The sequence below is a fragment of the Brachyistius frenatus genome, unplaced genomic scaffold (genome assembly GCF_029030835.1).
Source record: "Brachyistius frenatus isolate BFR_SWC_R1_liver_20210118 unplaced genomic scaffold, ASM2903083v1 Contig_4, whole genome shotgun sequence".
Classification (NCBI taxonomy): Eukaryota; Metazoa; Chordata; class Actinopteri; family Embiotocidae; genus Brachyistius; species Brachyistius frenatus.
The window spans coordinates 9584132-9599203 of record NW_027210603.1 but is presented as its reverse complement, the minus strand read 5'-3'; the positions used below and the strand labels follow the sequence as shown (position 1 = coordinate 9599203).

Sequence of the window (15072 nt, the reverse complement as noted above, 5' to 3'; positions counted from 1 at the left end):
ACATGAACACCTCTCTGCAGACAGCTTTGATTCTCTATCACCACTCATCTGTGGTGGGTGCGTGCTTAGCTCTTAATCCAGAACGAGGTTATTGAAAAACAGAATTGATAAAAACGCAAGTGAACTAGATACAGTAAACCCCTCAAACTGGCAACTGTTAAACCACATCAATACATTTAGTTTTGTTCTGTTATACTGGGATGGAATTTGTGAGATTTTACAATAAGGAGATTAAATACTGCAACTGATAAAAGTCTGATCTCTTGGTAACAGGGGAGGAGGTTGTGTGTCATCAAAAGATAAAGAATATTCCTGTAAAAATGTGTCATCTTTACTTCAATACCTTAATAACAGATCTGATCATGCCTATAAACATTTTAAAGAGAAACTGTAAAGTAAAAGGTTTAAACAATCGCACTACCCTGTACTGTAACCTTCTGCCACAGATCCCAATTATGTGTTTTTGGTTTTGCCCCAGTATATCTGGATAAGGCTAATGAGATTAACACTATTTGTTGGCAATCAGTATAATATGATTAAAACCAAAAATTAGAGCCAGGCTGATATTAGTGCCGGATATTGGCTTTACAAAGACAGATTGGTATCAGAGTGAACGTGAAATGGCAGAGCAGCAAACCACAGATAAGAATATTATGAACATGTTTATTGTTCAGCTTTAAAACAGCCTGTTTCACTCCTGTCATTACTCCATGACAATCGGCATAGCTGATCCTTAAAGTACTTTTCTCCTGAAAATCATTATCAGAATTGGCTTCAGAAGTCCCATTTTGGGCAGGTTCCAACCCCAAAGCAGGACTGGGGTCCCCAGCCTGTGCTCCATATGGGGAATTGATTTCACACAATATGAGTATTGATTGTCATCAGGTAGGGACAGAGCACAGCCACTGAGCTAACCAGAATCAGTAATGCCCTACTTGCCAGAATCACATTAGATTAAAAAGTTGAAACATGAATCATGAACTGTCTGCAGTGAAATCCAGTTAAATCCTGCACCATCTTTCTGCATCTCATTTGGCTGAGACAAAATAAAACAAATATAAGAGTCAGTGATAAAAAACACACTGTGCCGTGGCATATTTTTCAAGGCAAGGACAACAGGGAACTACACTGATTCAATTACACCTACAATGTACAGTGATTTTCCCACAAGCTCTCGAGGTTGAATTACTGTCAGAGCTATTGATTTGTAACGTGTACATTTGGGGGAGGGAATAATTGTGTCTAAAAGCAGGGAAAGACCCATGCACAACGACTGCAGGCTCTAAAGAGTTCATTTGAATGGCTGAAAATCTATACTGCCACAGAAAAAAAACAAAGACTATGTCCCCCTTTGCATGTAATTGGAAAAAGATGGCCGTGTAAAGCTTTTCACCATGACTGAAGAAATAAACAAACATGATGAATGTGCCTTGTCATGACCCTGTATTGATTTTTAAATATTGCATTTAACACTTTCTTAAGAAATATAGGTAATAAATCTTCATTCCACTGAAATATGCATGCAGGTTTACATTATCACCTTCTGAGGCCGGAGAACTTTCCATTTTAAGATGCTTATTTGAAATCTTAAAACACAATTAGGAGTCCAGGGACAGAACACCCGGAGCACATCAATTTTACCAGCCCCATCCCCCAGTTTCACACTGCCACCACCATTTGTCTCTCCTCGCTGCTCCCCCCTTCTCAATATTGAAACAAGTAAACATCGCCATCTTTTCCAGCCTTTAAATGAAGATAAACGAGGACAAACTCCACAATCAGCCAACTTTGATGATTCAACGGTGGTAGAAAGAGGACGTCACCACTAATGTATTCGTGCTGGTGGCTCTTTGCTACAAAGGTTTCTCCCTCTTGCACTGGTTTAAAGCGGGAACAGGAACGGTGAATTCATTCCTCTGAATTAATTCATGTGTTCACAGCCACAAGTCTCCGATGAGCCCTGTGAATGTGCCGAGGCAGCAGAACAAGGATAGCCATTAGTGTCCACAGCAGTGCAGCTCTAATGATGATGGCTGTGGACTTGCTGTGCTCTGCATTCTGGGCACCCGAGCTGCAGGTCACACAGGGAAGGATTCTCTAACGTTCTCTTGTGTAGGTAGTAGCTGTGCTGCATTTACTGGGTCAAGACAGGAACCAAATGTCTCAGAACAACACCTCTTTGATGCGCTGAAGCACACGCAGCTTTGATCAAACCTGTTTTTGTTTTTTTCTCTCTTTCTCTCTTGCTTTCATGTAAATGCTTTCTTCTGCTGTTCAGTCTAAAAGCTCTTTGTTATAAAAGTAAGCACTTTGTGCGAAGAGGATGCATCTAAAATTCAAGCAAATCAAAGTGATGGACTCCGGTGGCCGACAACAGCCTTCCACCTGGGCGCTGTTTAGCGACAGCGACAGAGGAGCAGAGGTACACCATCAGTTTAATAGCACCGGCTCCTGCTTTATCACAGCAGCAGGAAACTGGAGACATGCGTTCCAATGAATCAGCCACTGTGTGGGGGGGCGGAACGCATTTTGGACCGCTTTCAGCACTTATTGAGAAAAACAAATCCCCCCCACCCCCTCCTCCCTCCCTCACCCGACTCCCCCCTCTAGTTCCCTTTGGTGCCAGTGTGGGGTCGGGGCATCGTAATGGAATCCCCCACCTAGTGCTCTGCTTACGGGTGGCTTGATCAGTGTTGGCCTCCCATTTCACAATTCACAAAAAAACAGGCCGACAGACGTGACTCCACTGGCAAATACACGGGCTGCTGGGAACAGTACGCTTCTCCAGCTACAGACAATACAATACTTCATTCAGAAGATGAGTATTCATTAATCACACCACATATTTTGTGTATTTCTATCTCTCTTGGGTAGTAAACATGCAGTCATAGAATGATGTAGTGGGGTCCAGGCCTGGTTGGATTATTTTAGGTTTTTGACTAATTCATTCAATCACAGCTGTTCTAACATCTGTGTTACAGTACCCCATAGGGAATGTAGCTTACAGCTCCAATGTCAGCTATGATCACTGTGTGTAATTTACTGCCAAATATTGTGAAATAAGTAATTATCTAAACTTAAACTGAGAAAAACATGTTGAGGAAATTTGATTTGAAGTGGCCCCAGTAACATATTTAAACAGTACAGATTTTTTCCTCAGAAGTGCTGCCATCACCAATAGTATGTTATTAATTATATCACACATGAAGTGTAACAGTGTCCCTGTAGTCCTTTAAATCGCTGCGATGCAGCGGATCACAGTAAGGCTGCTGTGATTGCTACAAAATCCTCCTCTTTTCACTGTGACGCTAATATGCCTCTGTCAACTTACAAGCGGAGCATCAGCCTGTCTTTGTGAAGTTAAGACACACTCCCACACACGCTGGAGAAGACTCATTGTTTCTCACTCCGTTTGAATAGTTCTTTACGCTGAGTAGCGAGTGAGAGGAAGGATGTTGTTTACTTCACGACTAAGATAGTTGAATCGACCGCAGGGAGGAGCGACTTTGGTCTAAACAGTGTTGAAAAATGAGGGTTTTGTAAATGGAAATAAAAGAGCATCCACTGCTGGAAAATCTGCATGAAGGTTCTTTGTGAGCCAGCAAACTATGTCCGAGCTCACTGGAAGGAATGCAGTCTGATCTATTATGAACGGGGGAAGACTCTGCCAGTGGACTGCCCTTCATAGAAAGACACAATACACAGGGTTAATAGCAGTGCTTCTGGCACACTTTGGACCCCTGCTAAAACTCCATCACACTGCAGGTGGTAAAGAAAAAGAGCAGCTCAAGTATTAAAGAGGCCGTAGTGTGCTAGTAATGACATTCGACACGGAAAAACAGAGGAAGACCTGCCTGTAACCTTCAAACTCTCCACACCTCGTCCACTGGTAAACCACAGGAAGAAGCAAAGCCATCTGTAACTTTGGTTTGGCTGCAAATGGGGAAGTGGGGGCTGCTCACTGCTCAGGGATATGATCCAAATGATTCAACAGCAGGTGAGTTACACCGCACAGCAGTGCCAAGAGGCCTATACAACACCAGCTCAAGAAGAAGGGAGAACCAGACCTGCAGACTGTCTATCATGAAGGTGTTGGCCTGTGATTCACTCTCTGAAAAAGAATAATCACAAATCCGTGACGTAGGGCACAAACTGTGGCTCAGCTGGGGCAAGTAGCTGTTTAGAGAAGGATTACTGAGGTGTAAAATGGTTTAAAAACAGGAGGTATGAAATTACTATCTGTCGTGAGGGGAAGACACACGTGAACTCGTCAACTGTCAGAAAACTGACAGACCTCAAGGCTAATAGTGTCAATTATATTCGCTTTCTGGAGTGTTCTCTGCGAACATCCCCTGTCAAACTGTCATCCCGTGAGCACCATGGGCCCCTAAATTATCATGACCCCTGCAGAGCTGGCAGGCTGTTGTTTGACTATTTTTATAACATGGATAAATTGCAGGTGACATCAACATGACTTGAAAGAGCTTCGGATTAATACCTTTACTTTTTGTTGAAAACGTGCATTAAAAAGGTGCTATTCCAGTGGCAGTTGAGCTACAGGGGACAACAAAACTCATTTTAGCAGAGGAGCACAAGATAAATATTTGAAAGAACACATGTCAGTCTGCATTACAAGTCAATCTGAAATGTGGTGTCGAACAAGCTCCATAAAGTTCCAAAACTCTATCGAACAGAGCTTTACCGTTGCTTTACAAATCTGTCAAATTTCGACTTAAATTTTCTCTCCAGTGTGCGGAAATATTTTTTTCTGCAATTAATTTTGAGAAAAGCCACCATGCATGACTGACTAGAATTTAATCTGCACTTCTCTGAGAATTTGTGAGACCCAATTGCTCGGTGGCTGGTGTGTGGCTTTAGTGCACTTTGAAACAAAGTTAAGACCATGATTTCACTGAGTAATAATCCTGCTCCGGTTATCATACTTGTGGCAAATGCAAGAGAATTAAAGGTAAAGCCGTTGACAAAACTCTGTCACTCTCCAAATAAAATAAATCACGGTGGCATGAAGTCAATTTAAATGCAAATGTCAATGTTTAAGACAACAAACTGCCGACACTACTGTGTCTCAAAGACTTGTGGTGCTGAACGTGAATCGAACAAACGGAGACCACCCAGATGTTCTTACCGGGAAAGATGACACGCTGCCTCGGGCTTGTGACGACCAACAGGAAACCGGAAGGGTCAGAAGAAAGCCAAAGAGATGTGAGCATCCACCGAGGCAAAAACAAAAAAAAAAAGCCTGCTTTGCATGTCACATGAAGACTGATGGAAGCATTTCCAGGCTGAAGCCCAGGATATCAAAGACGGATTTCTCCAGGATCACCTCTATTGATCTCTTTTTGTTTCTTAAATCCATTGCTTCAAGCCTTTAAGCCATTTAAAATTGGCAAAGCACTCACATTGAAAAGGTGCAGGGTTTGCTCATACACAGACTTTTTATTTTTATTTTGTTGGAGCTGAAAAATCCTGCCTCAGACTGATGTGATTCTAACCTGACATGAACTGACAGTGTAGTAAACCCAAACCAGATTTAGCACAGATTGTTGAAGTTGATTTGAGATTATTGCCAGCACGTTATTAATCTCCTCTATGCAAAGAATGATTTAAAGTCTACCTAAAATAATTTATTAGGGAGAGTTACACAAGTGCATCCCCAGATAAGAGGATTGTACCCAGATGAATGTAGGCAGGCAAGTCAAAATAACTAATTACTGGGCTGCAGGGCACTATTTTTTATCCATACCGCATTTGTTCCTCAACAGGATTAATTTGAAACAAACATATGTTTCTTCCCAAAAGTGTTTGCAATTCTCCTTCATAGTAAATTTGCATTTTGATGTTATTATGCACTGCCTTAGTGACAGAACAATGCCATTATTATTTGCCTTCTTTGGTTGTGCATTTTTGTTACATTTATTGTACTGTTCATCACTGATATTGTGTATTTTTCGTGCTGGAGAAACTCACAGTTCACACAACAATCGATGTACTGTGTTTTCTCCCTCATAGGATCGTGACTGATAGAAAGACCCTGCAGCTGCATTTCTGTGAAGGAACAAAGCATGGATGCTTTTTCAAGAAAAACTTTGAAAGCACTGTATGAAGAGCTTTGGGTAAAACCAACTGTGGAAATTGTGATCAAATAATTCAACCAACTTCAGCGCAAAGGACACACCAGGCCATGTACATTAAAAAAATTTTAAAAAAAAAGATCAAACTGAATCGATGTTATAAACCACCCTCTTCCATGAGATCCAAGCTTCTACATTACAGTGTTTACATGTTATGTTCTAAAAGGAAAAGGTTTCCAATTATAGTGGATGCTAATCTGGTTGGTATTTCATAATGAGCACTACAGTCTAGTTGTGTTCAGGAAAGTCTGCATAACACTGATTATCTAATGAAATTAAAGAGTATTTACCCCAACCACTTGTGTCTCTGAATGAGTCAAGTTGTGACTAAAACAGTTAGTAATTAAGCACCAAGCTATTTTCTTTAAGCCTCAACATCTTATGAGCTGTACCAAACTGGAATGGGACCTCGTCACTGGTTTCATTTGACCCGCAAAATCATCCCCCGACACTCATTAGAACTCCACTGTAAACTGCAGAAAATGTTACAAGGTTTGCAATCCGACATGAGGCAATAAAAGCATGCTCTGCAAGAAGTCTCGGTTTCCACCCAAAAAATGTTTTAGTTGTAAAAATAATGAGGTCAAAGAGGTCTGTGGTTCATAGCTGGTGGTCGGTGGATCACACTTGTAAAAATGGAGATCGGAGCACCCCCCAGCTGATGAATTAATTTGGATTCGTACCAGCTTGGCAACATTCTTCTTCTCAACATTTGCTCTGTCTGGGGGTGAGTACAATAAGAAATAGACATGCTGAGCTCTGGCTCTTTGTAGAAGACCCTTAAGGACAACTGCAAGGACTTTTATTAACCATCCCAGCTGTCAAAAACGACTGAAAATGTTCATTATGAGGAAATTAGTTCAATTCTGGCACATAAAAATTACTGCTACACGTTTGGAGCAACATACTGCAATGGCGTGCCTAACACCCAATAACATAACAATGCTGCAGCACCAACCTATATCTATTATACATTTTAAAAAGTGAAAAGGTCTCTAAAATCGTGTTAGGATGAAAAGGGTACTGCTGTCTGCACATTCTCCACCTACGATCAAACCTGTACGACAATTTAGAACAATTGGATCAATGCAGCTGCTGCAACAGAAAATCACTCAATTAAACTTTTTGCTCGCATCCTAGCCCACTTAGCAAATTGACCACTCAGCTGAGCCTCTTTGTTTTTTTGCTTCTAATCACGCTTGATCTGTTCTCTAATCTTCCATTTGGATGATACTGCTGTGCTTGACTCCAGGCCTCAATGGGCCAGTAAACAGGCTCTTAATATGCAGAGCAGGCACCGGGCTCGCATGCTCATACCACTTCGACATACATGGAGCTGGACTGGCTTGGGGCTCCCAGCAGTCCACTTACATTGCCCAACGGAGCCCAACACTATGTAATGAGATCCCAGGGGAAGCTTCAGGACACAGAGCACTGCTACCCTTGCAGCATACATGTGACAGACACATATTACTCACCTACTTCTAGACAGACTCCAACAGCACCTAAAGGATACATTATCTCGTACAAACCATCAAGTACGGATTTTACGTTACCACACCCCCTATTTGACAGTGATTTTGTTCTGAATATGCAAAGAGCATTTGGGGCATTGCATGAAAAACTGAATCTCTATGTGCTAGTGATTTTTATTACATGATGAGGTTTTAATAAACAGAGAATAGAGTGATCTGTGGGACCTTTAAATTGACTTAAAGTCTAATAAAGCATGTTTTGACTCCTTACTTGCATTGGCCACGGTAGCTGTGTGGCTAAATGGATGACTGATGTTGGTCTGTTGGTCCAAAACTTTGGTCCAGATTGAAGTATTGATTGCCCTGATATTTTTAACAGGCAATCGATGTCCCCCATCCTCTAACTTTTCCTCTAGCTTTGTGGGTTTGAGAGAACTTTCTTGACAACACCTTGTCAGGATTATTTTTGTACAACTGGGTTTCTGGAGGGTTTGGATGCTGTGGTAGTGGACAGGTATTTGACTTAGAACTACGCATTTTCACTTAATTTTGGACTATTGGCATTACAATAATATGTAAACATGCACTGTCACTAAACATTGGTAAAGCAAAGCTTATAGTGAAGCTATAGTAGCTTAGCTGCTGTGAAAAAAACCCCGTGTGTGCTGCACCTTTGACCGAGTCAAAATGAATGACATTCTCTTCAGCCTGTTAGGTTCAACAGAATGCTAACACAGTAATCTAGGGTGGTAAAGATGGCAAACCAGCATGCTAGCATAGCAACTGTTAAGCTCAAAGCACTGTTCTCTTTTCTACTTAATAAATGATGCCACGTTTCTCTGATGCGTTGTGGAAATGTGTCGTAAAAACAAAGCACAATATGTGCTGAAATAATTGATCAAAAAATCAAGTGGTGAGAAAAAAATGTTGAGACCTGATTACATCTACATTATTCATCAAGTGAAAATGCAAACCTTTCAATATGACGATCTGCTACTGTGATTTATGATTATGCACTGAATGTTGTTGGGCTTTTTGGACTGTTGGTTGGACAAAGAGCAATAAGCAATTTAAGGTGTGGGGAACTGTGAGGAGCAACTCCAACAAATTCACCGGCAGACATCACAGAATCATGTCTGTCTTGAGGTGTGTTTCATTTCTGTCCCGGTACGTCCTCTGTGTCCCCTGCTTGTCACATGTGTCCTCCCTCATCCTTGGCGCCCTTCACTTTCATGTCCCAAGGGTCCCCCTGTAACCTTATCCATGCAGCCACGCACAATACCCTTCATGGGACACAAAGCCAAGGATACCAGGCTCCTCAGTTCCGTTCTCTACATTTGTCACTTCTGTTCCTCTGCTCTTTGTTCGTCTTACCTCCGTATGCATGAGTTATCCCAAATTGAGCCTGCAATTGAAATGGAAATCATCCCTGTGTCCCAGTGACTTAAAGGCAATAACTTCTTCCTCCTTACGGCATATCAGTCATGTTTGTTGCTCCTGGGAGAATCTTATGGTTGTGTTGCCCTTTTCACAGAGGTTTTTAACATAAACATTGGATTTAGAGGATATGCACCCTGTGACTCAACCACGGCGTTATAAATCTGAGCACGCAGGCAAAAACCAGGACAATAAGATCGGAAAATGAGTTTGAAGCTGACAGCAAAGCACAGAGGGATTAGTATTCCTCTCATAAAACATCCCCTTATTGGTTATGGTTTTCATGTGAGCCTAATCTAAGTTGATTAATTAAACATAAAAATTACAATTCCAAAGCTAAACGAGGCCAAGTAACACATTACATCCCACTGCCTCTGCAGGAAAAGTCCCATTAAAAACATGTTCACAAACAGCCTGGAGGTAAGGATAACGCCACGGCAAGTAGAAGATGCATTGTCGCTTGGACATACCAATAACGAGGCATTCGTATTTTTTTTCTGAATGACGACATGTAAACACAAAACATTATGAAAGACATGAAAGGCTTCAAAGCTCTGCAGCTGACAGAAAAAAGAAAAAAAAAATCACAATATGTCAGGGTGAAATGTTCCATCAGAGAAAACAGCCTCGCAGAGAAAGGATGATGACAGGCTAAACTATAGTTTGAGGCAGGGAGGTGTGCACAGCACATCGCCGGCATTACGTACGGCTGCTGCTGACCTCCTGTGCCCTCCTGCTGGGGAAAGAAGCACCGAACACACCAGATAACATTGACCTCACTGCAGGTTTGTCCTTCAGTATTAACTTCACTGATTAATTGTCCGTGCAGCGCGAGGCGCCATTGATCATGTTCACCCAGTGGCCCCGATGATGATCACCACCTCTTATCTTTTGCCGCTCCATCCCCCACCAGAGGCAGCGAGGAGGGAATCATTTTTCAACACTCCTCTTTCTCTCTTTCCTCTCTTCTTAACCAGTCACAGGTATCGTCAAAAATGCCCCCCCCCCCCAAAAAAAAAAAAAAAATCGGGTAAATAAATACGCACACTGCCAGATAGCAGGAGAGGAAATGAATATTTCATGTTACCAAACACATTTCCACAACATACTGGCTGGAATGTGCCTTCCCAGCTGTCATCGGTGGCAAACATGAAAGAGGAGGGCTCAGGTACGGCTACACTGCAGCACTCTCAACTGCCTGCAGCTAAGGGAGCACGAGTCTTCACTGTAATTGCTTATAGTGCCGGAGCCTGAGCCGAACCTCAATTAGTGCCTGGGTGCTCGCTGGGCTCCACACCTTCTCGGCATACCGCTCCGGAAAAACACACTTCCATCTTAATACTACCAGGTATCACGTTATTGATTATCACAGTTTAGGATTACACTCTGGATCTCTGTGAATCCGCTTTTTGTACCCGTTCACGACAATACTTCTTTGCGATTTCTTTTTTTCATCATCACCTACAACACATTGTAGATAGGGCGATAACAGCGGCCTAAATGGACAGTTAGTCTGATACAGCAATTCACTCTTGCTCACTGATGTCAGGCTGCTTTTTTGCCTAATCTCTAACAGCCATTTGATACTCCAGATTCCATCCCTCTGGCTGAATTATAACCCCCGAATTTAATTTCTGAGGCTGATAAGAGATGCATCTCCTGAAGATAAGAGACGAGCAAACATTTTAGAGTGGTTTAAATGCACAAATTAACAGGCAGGATGTATCTGATACCAAACCCTCTAAATCAAATATAGAGAATAGAGGTTCTAGTCCTCCCTGGCTCGACTTTCAGCCACATATCACTGAAACTGTGTGCCTCTGGACACACATCTTTCAGTCTGCTCTTTTCAATGCCAGGTGTATACAGTCTGGCCACAAAGAAAGGGCTCTCTGTCTTCTTTCTATTTCTCCTTTTCACTCTCAACCAACCATTTACCTCATGCAATACACGGGACAATACAGCGAGTGCACGCATATGCCGTGAGTGCAAACACACACCTGTATGAGCAGATAAAGGCAAAAATCCCAACCTGACTCTGTCGTTCGCATCTTCAATGCGCTCCTTGCCTCTGAATGTGCTCCCAGTTTCAGCAAAAAGACAATACAGCAAGGTGGAAGCTCAGTTTTATTGTTCATTCAATCTGTGTGCAGCAAAGACAGATACCACACTGCGGGTGTTTATCGACATATGAGCAGATATTTGTCATAAACTCTCAGTCAGCAGCAGAGTATGCAAGCCCCTAACATGAATGGGTCTATCTGCAGCCACAAAGGATGTCCTGTTTGCTGCATTTTGTCATCTAAATGATTAAAAAGGATGAAAAAGATCCATGAAATGGGCCAGGTTGGAGCTGCATATTAAGTGGTGGAGGGGGGCTGGCTGACATGGACCGGCTGGGAGATGTTCGACACTTTGCTTGTCCAATTACTGGCTCTCACTCAAATTGTTTGGTGAGAAGCATTCGACCTACTTCTGGACACAAAGCACCACTGCCCTGAATACAGAGAAGCTGGGGACCACGTGTGATGACAAGTGCTATTAGAGGCTCTTGTCTTTGGCCTAGAAATTAAATTCAGGCATCTTACCTGATGTGTGATAATTTGGCCTATGAATACTGGAGAACCCATTTGCTTTTGGCACAACTTGCTGGGATGAACAGGGGACAACATAAATAGGATCTGCAGCTTGAAATGAACAAACTCACTAATGGCAGTCTGACCTTCACAAGGTCTTCGTGTTTAACATGAAGCAGCAGCAGGACCAGTATTAAAAGTAGCAGCAGGACTTGTTCTAACACAAATACCAGCAAGAGTGGTAGTTACAGTGGGTTTACTGCAATAGGAGTGCATTTCTTCAATTGATTTCTGGAAAATTAACTGTGTTACAGGCAATATAGGCCAAGCTGATAGTGTTGTGAACAATTCAAAGAAAGCATCAAAAGGAATACAAGTATCAAATTATGGGTAAACTATGGAGCATTTCTCTGTTTCATGGGATTCCCCTCAAAGGCATCATCTGTAATGAGAAGCCACAAAACAACACTGAGGAAACTAACATTTAAATTTGCAGCACTTCTATACAGTGTGTGAAACATTTGCATACCTTGTAAATATTCATACTGAGGGAATCAACTAAAAAAGATATCATGTCAACTACGTGAGATACAGCCGGTTTATGAATGCAACAAACGCTCAAGCAACAACTGTTCCGTGCACATCCCCACCGATCACTAAAACTACAGATAGCAACCACAACACCGATCTTCAGATTTAAATATCACTGTAATGTGATTTTAATCACACACATTTAAGTCTCATCAGTCATTTTAATCTTGGGCAAGCATGCTCTGCACTTCATCAGCGATGCATGTAATGAAGAGCAATTTCCTTAAGTGTGGAAAGTGATTAAAGAAACCATCCGGTGTTTGTTCTTTGAAAACACGCTTGTTCTAAAACACATTGTCACAACCTTTCCAGACTGCTTCTGGTGCCATGTGACACCACTTACCTTTTTCAGAGTAAATCTACAGAGATGGCATTGTATATACACACACACACACACACACACACACACACACGCGCACACACACACACGCAGACATTACTGTAGTTCAACCATCAGCGGGGCTTCTGCATTTTTCCTACTCCACATAACCATAACTCTGTGTCTGTACATCACGTGCAAAACAAAATGCATGCATTTCTTGCCAATAGAGAATGAGGCAGCGCTCTTCAACCACACAAGGATGACAAGGTATGATTCAGTTCTGCGGTTCAGTATTCAGCACCAGTGCCAGAGATAAGCAGGCTGAGATCACTGCTGTGTTATGAGCTGTGTAGTGGGAAATAAGAGGGACAGCAGAGTGTGATATCCAGTCTGTGATTCTTATCAGGTAACACCAGTGTGAAAAAAAAAATAACTTTAATCTCAGGCTCTCATTAATTTAAAAGCATCAACTCTAATACCCCTGCATCATGGAGGTGGTCAGGTTTGTTGTTGTTTTTTTTTCTGCCAAAAAAGAAGAATAAAAGGTAGTCCGCACCCTGACAGGTTGAGACTAAACTGCAATACTGGTTACTATATTCCACCCGTGGAAAAACTGAAAATACGTGACAACATCAAAAATCCTTCTTTCCCCCGATTTTTATTTTTTATTTTTTTTTCGAAATTTAAAATTCCAACCACCTGCCACGGGGTGCATCAGCTGAGTGCTCCGCGTTCACAGCTCGCCAACATGTGTGACAAGTAAAACAACTAAACACAGTCAACACGGAAGAAAAGTATGATTTTCTTTTTCTTTTTTTTTTCCCTGAAGCTAAATGGAAATGCAGAAATTGCGAGAAGAAAAAACAAAACAAAACAAAAACTCACCCTCAGGTGCAACTCATGGCGCGGCAGTCGCTTGCGAAGTTGAAACCGTCTCCACCGCTGGAAGAAAAAGGCAGAGGGAGGTTTAACCCGTACGTAACGCCGCTTCGCCTCGTAGTTGGTGTGAGCCGGAGTACCTCCGCTCCTCCTCCTCCCTTGGATGCTACTATCGCTCCCCTCCTCCTCCTCCTCCTCCTCCTGCGCCTCTGTTAGAGAAAAAGTAATAGCGGTTTCTTCCTCCTCCTCCTCCTCAAAGACAGACTGAAAAGAAAAGAAGGGACCCTATCGCAGTCAATAGGTTTCACAAAACCCCATGGCAACGCAGCAAAACCGTGAGCAACTTCCCCACGTTGTGACCGGGTTAAAGCTCCCCCCCCCCCCCCCCCCCCCAAAAAAAAAAAAAAAAAAACCAGTGGCACACATTATTCCTGAGCTTTCAGAGTGAGCAGGTTTTAATGGGAGGAGTAGAGGGGGGGGGGGTAGGAAGGCGCCAAACTCTGCCGGTGAGGATGCTGTTCAAATATGAATGAGTTAATAACTTTCCAATGTGGCGTAGGTCCAGTACATTATTGACGTCATAAACAAGTGTTTCTGCTGCAGTGGGTACGAAAGTATTTAGACCCCTTTACATTTTTCACTCTTTGTTTCATTGCAGCCATTTGCTAAAATCAAAAAAGTTCATTTTATTTCTCATTAATGTACACTCAGCACCCCCATCTTGACAGGAAAAAACAGAAATGTGTGCAAATTTATTAAAAAAGAAAAACTGAAATATCACATGGTCATAAGTATTCAGACCCTTTGCTCAGTATTGAGTAGAAGCACCCTTTTGAGCTCGTACAGCCATGAGTCTTCTTGGGAATGATGCAACAAGCTTTTCACACCTGGATTTGGGGATCCTCTGCTATTCTTCCTTGCAGATCCTCTCCAGTTCCGTCAGGTTGGATGGTGAACGTTGGTGGACAGCCATTTTCAGGTCTCTCCACAGATGCTCAATTGGGTTTAGGTCAGGGCTCTGGCTGGGCCAGTCAAGAATGGTCACAGAGTTGTTCCGAAGCCACTCCTTTGTTATTTTAGCTGTGTGCTTCGGGTCATTGTCTTGTTGGAAGGTGAACCTTCGGCCCAGTCTGAGGTCCAGAGCACTCTGGAAGAGATTTTCTTCCAGGATATCTCTGTACTTGGCCGCATTCATCTTTCCTTCAATTGCAACCAGTTGTCCTGTCCCTGCAGCTGAAAAACACCCCCATAGCATGATGCTGCCACCACCATGTTTCACTGTTGGGATTGTATTGGGCAGGTGATGAGCAGTGCCTGGTTTTCTCCACACATACCGCTTAGAATTAACGCCAAAAAGTTCAATCTTGGTCTCATCAGACCAGAGAATCTTATTTCTCATAGTCTGGGAGTCCTTCATGTGTTTTTTGTCAAACTCTATGCGGGCTTTCATATGTCTTGCACTGAGGAGAGGCTTCCGTCGGGCCACTCTGCCATAAAGCCCCGACTGGTGGAGGGCTGCATTGATAGTTGACTTTGTGGAACTTTCTCCCATCTCCCTACTGCATCTCTGGAGCTCAGCCACAGTGATCTTTGGGTTCTTTTTTACCTCTCTCACCAAGGCTCTTCTCCCACGATTGCTC

The 15072-nt window shown here is 42.6% G+C and overlaps 1 protein-coding gene across 4 annotated transcripts in view; it reads right to left on the bottom strand.

The window, feature by feature from the left end:
- Window positions 1-13602, bottom strand: part of chl1b (cell adhesion molecule L1-like b) — a 65946-nt gene extending 52344 nt beyond the window's left edge. For 2 of the 4 annotated variants that reach the window (XM_069714649.1, XM_069714658.1), the window contains exon 1: window positions 13439-13602. The gene's annotated coding sequence lies outside the window, so the exon portion shown is untranslated. The remainder of the gene's footprint in view (window positions 1-13438) is intronic. The other 2 variants (XM_069714620.1, XM_069714640.1) reach the window with 2 other exon arrangements.
- Between the last annotated feature and the right edge of the window lie 1470 nt (window positions 13603-15072).